The sequence below is a fragment of the Schistocerca serialis genome, chromosome 4 (assembly GCF_023864345.2).
Source record: "Schistocerca serialis cubense isolate TAMUIC-IGC-003099 chromosome 4, iqSchSeri2.2, whole genome shotgun sequence".
In the NCBI taxonomy this organism is placed as follows: Eukaryota; Metazoa; Arthropoda; class Insecta; order Orthoptera; family Acrididae; genus Schistocerca; species Schistocerca serialis.
The window spans coordinates 921,955,922-921,965,109 of record NC_064641.1 but is presented as its reverse complement, the minus strand read 5'-3'; positions in this window follow the sequence as shown (position 1 = coordinate 921,965,109).

Here is a 9,188-nt window from a genome sequence, read left to right as displayed (position 1 = left end):
GTACACACCAGTCTTCAGCAAACCAAGATCATCTTTGACGGTTCCCAATAATGCTAGTTTTTTATTGGGAAAAGACCTGGGGCAAAAGAGAGTTTTTAACCGGTAGTTCTTCAGTTGCGTCCAGTTGTTCCTGAAAGTGCGCCATTGTATGGTATAAACGCAGTAGCTACATCTTCCTGAACAACTTTTTCCGCATCCACAGGTTCTACTGTTGTGGTGGAGCGGAGAGCACGCCTAATCTACCAGTCTGCGTAGCTGTGTGTCTCGGAATACAGTTCTGTGGTGTTCCAGTTTCTGGGGCAGTCTCTTTTGGTCTGAGATAGCAGGCCCTTTGTACTTGTGCTTTTAGTACGGCATTCCTCTGCGAAGGATGGTGGCAGCTGACTGCACCAAAATATTGGTCAGTATTCGTTTTCTTCCGATAGACTCCCTGACCCAGAGTGCCATCAGTTCTTGTCTGACCATGACGTCAAGGAAAGGTAATCTTCCTCCTTATTCGGTTTGCTTAGTGCATTTGATTTTCGCATGTACGGAGGTCAAATGTGCAAGGAACTCAAGGACTTTGTTCCTTCCATGGGACCAGATGACGAACGTGTCATCATCATAACGGAAAAAACACTTTGGTTTCCATCGATGCACTCCGTATACAGATTTGCGACCAAAGGCGAGAGTGGGCTCCCCATTGTGACTCCCTCCAGTTTCTCGTAATAGTCTCTGTTAGATAGAAAACACGTGGCGGCCAAGGTATGCCTGAAAAGTTCGGTGTCCGTTTCGTCAAATTTCTTATCAATAAGCTCCAGTGACTCTTGTAAGGGCACCCTGGTGAATAACGAAACGATTTTAAAATTCACCAGGCTATCTGAGTCTTTCATCCTGAAGTTTTCGAGACGGTTTACAAAATCTACAGAATTACGAATGTGATGAGGGCATTTACCGCCACAAGAGCTTAGTGTTTCCGTCAGGTATTTTTCCAGAAAATATGTTGGTGCCCTAATGCTACTAACAATGGAGCGCAACAGCACCCCATCTTTGTGGACTGTAGAGAGTCCATAAAGAAATGGCGGTACACGTCTTTGAGGTAACAGGTTCTAGGCGACCCCGTGTGGTAAATCCGTGTCCTCGAGAAGAACCCTAGTCTTGTTCTCCTTCTTCCTGTAGGAGTCGTCATATGTTAGGCTCTGCATCTTCTCTATGTGGTCCTTGTGGGAAATAGCAACAGCAGCGTTGCTTTTTCCAGCAAGTATGACAACAATCACAGAGGAGTCTCTCGGGTGCCGAATACATGCCCTTTCTCTGCTGCTAACACTCGACTTCGCAGGCTTAGTTCTCATCTGTTATTTGCACGACGTACTTCTTCTGCTGCTTCAGGCTATAGTCGCGCCGCATCCTGTTCAACTGCTTTGACGATGTCCGGAACGGGTAGGGGTAGCAGCAAAGCTAAGTCCCTTTTCCAGAATTGCGTTCGCGTCGTCACTCAGCTCCATGTCACTCAGATTGATGAACGTCTTGCATAGGGCCTCCAGTGATGGTTTGTCAGAGAGACGTAGGAATTTTGATATTCGACGTCCTGTGGCGTTCCTAAGGGCGGAATAGGCTGCCAGCCGCGTAACACCATCAGTGCAGTCCCAGATCCAGGAATTAAAATGATTGGTCAGTTGTAAATGTTGTCTAAATAGTTCCTAGGAGCTGTACTCAAAGCTCCGGTAGGTAAGAGTGCACACTCTCACATACCAGGGCAAGACTGTCCCGCTTCTTAATTCTCCTGGCTGCCAAAGTTTCGATGTGACGCGCGGCCGCGGGAGCGGACCGCGGAGGGACCGACTCGCGGCGAAGGGGATATATGTCGGCTGCGTAGTCTCAGAAGCGCAGCGAAGCTCTCGCTCAGTACACATCTCCGCTTTCACCGCCCTCTAAGGAAAAATCAAAACTGTTGTGCCCTCTGCTAAGCTACTGCCCTCTGCTACTAAGCTTAATAGCCCGGACAGCCAGACTAATGGACAACGCGCCTGCGCGTGCCGAGGCTAAGCCACAGTGTTTAGGACCAGCAAGTTAGTAGGTTTTTCAGTCTACGGAGCCATCCCATCTTCACGATGCAGAGTCAACGTTCTTCATGCCAAACAAAAAACGTCACAAAATGATCAGATCTGACGCAACGACACCGGTCGAATCTCAACAGTCACCAATCGACCCCAACAACCTCAGGAGCCTCAGGAATCTCAGTGCGTCCAGCAACCAGTTACTCATTGCTAAACAAATGATTCTCCTCATGAAACAGAATCTCTTGCGATACATGACGGCGAAGGATAATAAAAGGTACGCTCCAGGGTTCAAATGGTTCAAATGGCTCTGAGCACTATGGGACTTAACATCTATGATCATCAGTCCCCTAGAACTTAGAACTACTTAAACCTAACTAACCTAAGGACATCACACAACACCCAGCCATCACGAGGCAGAGAAAATCCCTGACCCCGCCGGGAATCGAACCCGGGAACCCGGACGTGGGAAGCGAGAACGCTACTACACGACCACGAGATGCGTACGCTCCAGGGGTAACTCGACATGGAACTCCAGCATGTCCACAGAATCCGGTGAGAACCCAGTAAAGATTGGTCTGAATGTTCTAACTAGAATTGTGATCATTGAAAATCTGGACCCGAAGGAGACCGGTAAGTCTTTTCATACCTGGACTCGAAGAATTCAATATTGTACAATTTGTGAGTGACATGAACTTTAGAAAGATCCGTGTCGAACTCACCACTTAGCAAACCGACTTTGAAACCGAACTTAAAAATATAAAAATAATTATCAATAACTGACAAGACTTTGAAAGAAATAATTGACAACATACTACAACATTTTGCAGAGGACAACAGCATTATATCATATGAACAAGCTGGTTTCAGAATAAAATCCCGCTGGTACATGATTAAGGCTAATTAGCAATGCAGCGTAAGCCTGCAATTTCACAGGTGCAACTGCTACCCTCTTTCTGGACACAGAACGCGCTTTTGATAAGGTACAGACATCTTCACAAAGTGCTAAAGCACAACTTCCCACCTTCAGTAGTACAATTATTAGCTTACCTCATTTGAAACCGAAAAGTACAACTATGAGACGGGGGTAAAAGTCGTCCTACTCCACACGCAGACCGGGAATACCTCACGCTGCCGTCATATCCACTTTGTTATGTACGATATACACAGCGGATATCCCAAGACCCACGTAGTGGAATGAAGACATGGTCCTATACGCAGATGACACCACTTATTGGTGTCATGCGCCCACCTCGAATGCAATCAATGAACAAGTCAACAGCCACATCAGCATACTTGAAACGTAGCCCAGTAAAAGGAGAATATGATCTAATCCAATTAAAAGTAAACTTTTACTATTCAGACATAGCAATCTTGCTAATTGCCAACTGGCTGGCCGCGGGTGTCGAGCGGTTCTAGACGCTTCAGTCTGGTACCGCGCGACAGCTACGGTCGCAGGTTCGAATCCTACCTCCGGCATGGATGTGTGTGATGTCCTTAGGTTAGCTAGGTTTGAGTACCTGTAAGTTCTAGGGGACTGATGGCCTCAGATGTTAAGTCCCATAGTGCTCAGAGCCATTTTTTTAAATCGCCAACTGCAGGATACCCAAAAACTCCACATTCGACTTTGTCTACAAGAAATTGCTCCACAACTAAACGTAAATACCTTGTCTACATCTGTCTAGATCACCTCTTAAGTAGCCAGAAAGACGACTGCAAAGATTGAATAAGCTGAAAGCCGACATAATTTTGCACGTCTCAGAAATATCAAACACGTGGACTGAAGCGACCAGTTTCTCTTCTTACATTCTAACGAAAAGAAAAAATAAACTCTGTCTGCTGACCAGAGGATGCTTCGATTAGCTGAAGATATACGGCGTAGCTTTCAAACAAACTCCCTTCACGGAACACTTAAAACCAAGAAAATACTATACAGAATAAAACAAGAAATCACCTGATTTGGGCTCAACAGACTACGTAGCAACAGACTCACAAAATCAGTCTTGTAGCCCTATCATACAACGTTTAATTTTCTGAAATTCAAAAGATCATTTTCCCCCTATATTTTTCTCGAAGCAGTATCCAATTCACTCCAACAGAATCCTCTGGAAAACTCATGAAACTGTCCACAAACCAAGAGCACGTGCAAGTATTTGGGAAGATGTAGCGGCCTGATATAGAGGAGAACATTTTACTGAGCCAAATTACTTCAATCAACTCCTATAGCAGAAGATAATATTCTCTGCAGCGCCAAGATTTGAAAGTTTCTCGTCTTCCACAGAATTAGACAGAGACGTTTCTAGACCAACGAATTACAAAATCACACTATAGCTTTATCAAAGCCACTGAGACAATATGTGCGTACGTAAGACAAACAACAGGCAACCAATTTCTACAGGGGTTTTATCGACAGAGAGGTTTTTCTCTCAGACGTAAGGCATATGCAGGACCTTGGCACGAAAGAAACTTAATGAACAATATCTTGGCTGGAAAGGCCTGTAACCCAACATCTCCTTTAAGATGGAATGAAAGAATTAAAAAAAGAAATGCTTTATAGATGCTTGTCACTTAGGAACCCCCGTCGAAATTGTCTGACTAATATTTCAGCTGGTGGGCATATGCATATGTTTCAATGCGTCCCAGTCGTACTATGGAAACACATGCTCTGGCTGCTCCCATTCAAAGTGCCAACTTTCGGTCAGTCAGTTAACGACAAATAGCCTGCACAAAACTAGGGGTGCTGTGATCTTCTGTATGTCCACAATGCCGTGAATCAGTTTCTACTTCCTTATGCAATTCTGTTCCTCTTGCGAACTTTTCCTGGACCAAACCACTCGCCTTTTATTTAATAATTCATTATTAATATCGCGAAACTCAAGCGGATTGCAACATTACATATACTATAATTGCTTGCAGAAATATGGCCTATGGTGCGAATTACGCGCGCAAATAAATTGTGAAGCTAAGAAAATGTATATGACAAAATGTAATTTTTTGTTATAATCCTGAATTTCCGTTCATGACATTAATGGCTAATGCTTTTTATTCGCGACTGGGAAGAAAAGTCCGTGTTGATTCTATTTTACCTCGGAGAGGGTATTAAAGTGGCTCTCGTTTGGAAACAAATGAATACCTATCACGAACAAGTCTGTTCCAGGCCAATCCATTCTCCGTCCAGTCATTTTCTCTTCCTTGTTCTTTACGAATGCAGACACAGCTGTAGTCATCCAAGTATTTTTTCACAGTCGAAAGATACACAACTTTCTGTTACCTGTGTTTACGCATTACTTCAGCGATCATAGCTGCCATGGCCGGTAGAAGAAGGACTCGCAACCGAACCTGTACACGCATGGTCTGCGAGTTCAGGGTAAACAGGTTAATGTCTTTCAGACAAACTAATGTGTAATAACAATGGCATCCGCGTGCCTTAAAATTTAATACATTAAGAAATGTTTGTAAATTTCTGCGCATTAATAGTGGAACAACATGAACATGAAGACGGCAAGCAACAAACGAGCAATGGGCGTGAATACTACTTGCACCACATTCTGTATAAAATAAAAGGTTACACTGAGGGTTTCTTATTCATAAATGGCATGTGAATGTTGATTATTGTAATTTGTATAAGAACGAGGACTGTCTACCAACACATTCTGGTATTCGACTGCAGCAGTATCATGACCTATCGGGTCTGCAGTTCCACAATGTGGCTGCACGTGATGGTTGGCATGCCACGATTGCCACGTAAATATGAAATTTATGAGTTCATACTGACTTTGCCGAAAACCACGCAAGGCCTCAATGATCGCACGAGACTAGAGTGCGAGAGGACTTGCTCGGCCATACAGGATCGTACAGTAACGGCACTTTTCTTGAGTCAGGAAATGGGCTTGCTTCCAGCAAGGCAAGCATGTAACGCGAAGTGCAACGACGAGTGGAGCACCATGGAACCTCAGCAACAGGGAGAGGTATATCAGCACTGGTACGGCAACAATGGACACTAGAGTGGCACGAAAGCATCTCTTGAGACGAGTCTCTCCTCTACGTATTGTGTCCCGAGAGACGTATCCGTGTGTGCAAGTCTCTGAAGTCAGCACGAGGCTGTCATATGGACACAGCACATGACGTGTTGGTGTGGGGTGTCAATGGGTACACTACACGATCAGTTCTGGTTCGCATAGTCGATAAGATGAACAACAGTTAATATATTTATTCTCAGGCCGGTGGCCCCATGACGTTACATCTAAACAAGACACTATAATGCTGCTGGCTGCCAATCCTAATATGACCTACCTTGATTTTGCTGATATTCAACTCTTGCCCAACTCAGCTTATTGTGGGATGTGTCATCTAGTGAAACTATCTGGTAATAAGTTATAGAGTCACTGGAATGCCATCATCAAGACCAACCATCTCCACGACATAGTAAAAGCACAATCGAATGACGTGCCCATATCTGTGATCCAGCTTCATTTCCACTACATACCCTGCGTGTTTAGAGATGGCTCTAAACTCGCAGGGTACCTAGTCGAAACGGAACTGGTGCCGTCAGAGGTGAAAGCTCTGTGTTATGAACGCCACTCTTTTGTTGTGCCACAGTTTCTTTGTACTTGGTTCGGCCGGATTGATGTCAGTAGCCATCATTACTTGGCTCAAGAAGGTACAGGACAGCAGAAAATAGGAGGGCGCCTAGGCGTTCTTTGGCAAGAAACTCTGAATGGACTGGTCTGACACAACAAAAATTACCATTCAGGCCTTGCCATATACAAAGTTACCATACTTCTAGGAGTCACCGTTTCCATCAGGGCCGAACACTGGTGACACAGTGGAAGTGAAGAAGTCAGAATGTAGTAAGGTCGACCAGAGTTAGCACGCGTCCTGGGCCAACACCTGGCTATTATTTTCCCTATGTAACAAGATATGCTGCCTCAGCAAACCGTTCGTGGGTGAAACTCACATTAATGGTGCCCATTTTAGCCAGGCAGCATTAGCCACCGCCAGCAGAGTTCGAGAAATGTTCCATGCCATTTTGACCTTATATGATTGATCTAGCTGGGACAACTAGTCGTGACTTGCATTGGCTGCTACCGTCAGGACCTAGGCCCGATGCTGCATAGTGTCGACCTGGTACCTTCAGTCACTGGCTGACAGTGGGTTAGGGTTCGCACCTCAGCTTGACCAGTCGATGAGTCATTGCATCCCTACTTCATGCACACTCGACTGCTGTCTCTTGCTGGCACACTAGTTCTGCAGGCGACTGTCGCTCCCGCCCACACTGCCTACCCCAGCACACTCACAGCATCGTGCCTGCATCTCCTCGCCTCCACAGCAGCCTGACGTTGGCCCAGGGGCCTGACTTGACACTTCTCCACCTGCCAAAGCACTGACGCCATTGACACCTCTCCTTGGCCTATTACCGCTGTAAACTGGCTGGTCTGTGGAGGCTGCTAGCTGAGTTCAGCACTTCACTTACATCCAGGACCGACGTCTGACACTCGCTGCTGAGGGCAACAAATCAACTAATACGATAGATAAATTAATCTTTCTTTCACACATCCCTGACTTACTAACTGGCATCCGTTTGGCTGCAGTTCCACTACACGGCTAAACAACACTCACAGTCACCATTATCAGAAGCTGGACACCTGAATACAAGCGCCATTCTGACACCACTATACACCTTGTACATCTTCAATGAAAAAAATTACTAACGTACTTCTGCGCCATACTGTTACACACTGTTGCACTACAAATAGAATTAAATGATCTACTATGCTTCTTGTTACTCTGTTTTAATGTCGAGCAGTGTAGTCTTCGTATTTGGAATATAGTAGGTTTGAGGAAACAAAGAGAGGTGGGTACAGTTGTATAAGGAACAGGACAGCGTATGCGAAACAGGACAACGCTAGATTCTATCGAGAGCACTTCAATGTTGTATCACAAAAGGAGAATGAGTTTGTCGAAAACTTTCTAGATATAATATGGTGGATCAATGTTAATACCTATCAGTGGAGAGATAATGTGTTGAGGCAAGTAGAACCATTCGACAGCAAGAACACCGAAAATTAGACGGTCTCTTATGGGGACCATTGACTGATGTGCCAAGGAAGGTGACTGAAGAATTTCCGAAGGACCTGACTGATCCTATTTGTGGGATCCTGCCCAATCATGTAATGTAGGGTGCCTAGAAATCTCCTTTCCCGGAAAGCTAAAAAACAATTCAGGCAAATCCTATTAATAGGGTTTATTACGATATGTTAAATTGACAATTCTTAACTGGCGTTTCTACAAAGATGGGCCGCAAGCAAATGGCGACATGCAAATAAACAATATCTCTCTGTGTATACAATTTCCACGCAAGCAGATCACACAAGCTCATAAGTCACTGCTATAAAGTTTATATCACAGCTCGTCTTCTAGTGCGGCTCTTCTTGTGCGATCGAGGCTAGCTGGAGCAGCACTTACATTCTCTTCGTATAGATGCCGCTCCTATCGTGGTGTCGTCCTAGTCAGCGTCCTATTGGCTGACGTCGTCTCACAACCTTCTCTACTGTGAGTTTCCATGCGGACGTGCCGGCGCTTGATGTTAAGCCGGAAAATTACTTCCCCCCCTCCAAGAGACGGACCATCATCGGGTAGAGAGCGCGGCAGCGGCAGGGGAGGCCGGAGAGTGGACGCTATGCTGTGGCTCCAGGGGGCGTCAAGCTTCGTACCGCTCCGTCCGGCCTCCGCTCTGGTGGAAACGTCCACCGGAAAACAACCAGAAGGGTACGCATCCACCTCCAGAGGCCAAGAAACTGACGTGGAAGGTGTCGACTGCTGCTGTGTGGCCGGATCCAGCTCCATCGGTAGGACTAGAGAAGGCGGAGGAGGCGGAGGCTCCGTCTCCATGGGATCGTCCCGCGGTGTCGTGATGACACTCTCTGGTGGCCGATGTGGCCGCGCTGTCCTCGGGATCCCTGAATCTGGGTCAAGAGGCACAGAAAGATCACCGTGGCGAAGATGATTGTGATGGCGGCGCTGCATGCCGTCTGGACCTGAAATAAGATACATGCATGTGCCTAGTCGACGGACGATCTCGCATCGCGCCCACCATCTGCTGCCGCTAAACACCCTGTAAAAGACAGTAACATGCGACGCGAAGCGATACTT